The following is a 2,500-nucleotide window of genomic DNA, read 5'->3' as shown; positions in this document are numbered from 1 at the left end:
TTAGGATTAGGGTTAGGGTTAGTTTTAGGGTTAGGGTTAGGATTAGGGATAGAGTTAGGTTTACGTTATGGTTAGAGTTAGGGTTAGGGTTGGGGTTAGGGTTAGGTTTGCGTTAGGGTTGGGTTTAGGGTTAGCATTAGGGTTAGTTTTGCGTTAGGGAAAGGGTTAAGGTAAGGTTTAGGGTTAGGGTTAGGGTTAGGGTTAGGGTTAGGTTTAGGTTTAGGGTTAGGGTTAGGGTTAGGGTTAGGGTTAGGATTATGGTAGGGTTAGGGTTAGGGTTTGGGTTAGGGTTAGGGTTATGTTAGGGTTAGGGTTAATGTTAGTTTTCGAGTTAGGGTTAGGTTTAGGTTTAGGGTTAGGTTTAGGGTTAGGTTTTTTTTACGGTTAGGGTTAGGGTTAGGTTTGCGTTAGGGTTAGGGTTAGGGTTAGGGTTAGGGTTAGGGTTAGCGTTAGGGTTAGGTTAGGGTTAGGGTTAGGGTTAGGTTACTGTTAGGGTTAGACATAGGGTTAGGGTTAGGGTTAGGTTTAGGGTTATGTTTGCGTTAGGGTTAGGGTAAGGGTTAGGGTTATGTATGCGTTAGGGTTAGGTTTAGGGTTAGGGTTAGGGTTAAATTTGCGTTAGAGTTAGGGTTAGGGTTAGGGTTAGGGTTAGGGTTAGGGTTAGGTTTGCCTTAGGGTTAGGGTTAGGTTTAGGGTTAGGGTTAGGGTTAGGTTTGCGTTAGGTTTAGGGTTAGGGTTAGGGTTAGGTTTACGTTTCTGTTAGTGTTAGGGTTAGGGTTAAGGTTAGGTTAGGTTTAGGGTTAGATTTGCGTTAGGGTTGCAGTTAGTGTTAGGTTTAGGGTTAGGGTTAGGTTTGCGATAGGGTTAGGGTTAGGGTTAGGGTTAGGGTTAGGGTTAGGGTTAGGGTTAGGTATAGGCTTAGGGTTAGGGTTAGGGTTTGGTTTGCGTTAGGGTTAGGGTTAGGGTTAGGGTTAGGATTAGGGTTAGGTTTAAGGTTAGGGTAAGGTTTAAGTTTAGGGTTACGGTTAGGTTAAGGTTAGGGTTAGGGTTAGGGTTAGGTTTAGGGTTAGGTTTGCGATAGTGTTATGGTTAGTTTTTAGGTTAGGTTTGCGTTAGGGTTTTCGTTAGATTTAGTGTTAAGGTTAGGGTTAGGGTTAGGGTTAGGGTTAGGGTTAGGGTTAGGGTTAGGGTAGGGTTAGGGTTAGGGTTAGGGTTAGGTTAGGGTTAGGGTTAATGTTAGGTTTCGGTTTAGGGTTAGGTTTAGATTTAGGTTGTGTTAGGGTTAGGGTTAGTGTTAGGGTTAGGTTTCCGTTAGGGTTAGGGTTAGGGTTAGGGTTAGGATTAGGGTTAGGGTTAAGGTTAGGGTTAGGTTTAAGGTTAGGGTTACGGTTAGGTTTAGGGTTAGCGTTAGGGTTAGGGTTAGGTTTAGGGTTAGGTTTGCGATAGGGTTAGGGTTAGGGTTAGGGTTAGGGTTAGGTTAGCGTTAGGTTTAATGTCAGTTTTCGAGTTAGGGTTAGGTTTAGATTTAGGTTGTTTAGGGTTTGGGTTAGGGTTAAGGTTAGGTTTGCGTTAGGTTTAGGGTTAGTGTTAGGGTTAGTGTTCGTGTTAGGGTTAGGTTTGCGTTACGGTTAGGGTTAGTGTTATGGTTATGGTTAGGGTTAGGTTTGCGTCAGGGTTTGGGTTAGGATTAAGTTTAGGGTTAGGGTTAGGTTTTTTTAGGGTTAAGTTTAGGGTTAGGTTTGCGTTAGGGTTAGGGTTAGGGTTAGGGTTAGGTTTAGGTTAGGGTTAGGGTTAGGATTAGGGTTAGGTTACGGTTAGGGTTAGTTTTAGGTTTAGGTTTAGGATTAGGTTTAGGGTTAGGGTTAGCTTTGCCTTAGTGTTAGGGTTAGGGTTAGGGTTAGGGTTAGGGTAAGGTTTCCGTTAGGGTTAGGGTTAGGTTTAGGGTTAGTGTTAGTGTTAGTTTTGCGTTAGGTTTAGGGTTAGGGTTAGGGTTAGGGTTAGGGTTAGGGTTAGGTTTAGGGTTAGGGTTAGGATAGGGTTAGGGTTAGGGTTAGGGTTAGGGTTAAGTTAGGGTTAGGGTTAATGTGAGGTTTCGGGTTAGGGTTAGGTTTAGATTTAGGTTGTGTTAGGGTTAGGGTTAGGGTTAGAGTTAGGTTTGCGTTAGGGTTAGTGTTAGGGTTAGGGTTAGGTTTAGTGTTATTGTTAGTTTTGCGTTACGGTTAGTGTTAGGATTATGGTTAGGGTTAGGGTTAGGTTTAGGGTTGGGGTTAGGGTTAGGGCTATGGTTTAAGGTTAGGGTTAGTGTTAGGTTTAGGGTTAAAGTTAGGTTTGCGTTAGAGTTAGGGTCAGGGTTAGTTTTAGGGTTAGGGTTAGGATTAGGATAGAGTTAGGTTTACGTTATGGTTAGAGTTAGGGTTAGGGTTACGGTTAGGGTTAGGTTTGCGTTAGGGTTGGGTTTAGGGTTAGCATTAGGGTTAGTTTTGCGTTAGGGTTAGGGTTA

Source organism: Rhinolophus sinicus, chromosome 1, assembly GCF_057876585.1.
Source record: "Rhinolophus sinicus isolate RSI-liver-muscle chromosome 1, RSI-T2T, whole genome shotgun sequence".
Lineage (NCBI taxonomy): Eukaryota > Metazoa > Chordata > Mammalia > Chiroptera > Rhinolophidae > Rhinolophus > Rhinolophus sinicus.
Note: the sequence above shows the minus strand (reverse complement) of the source record.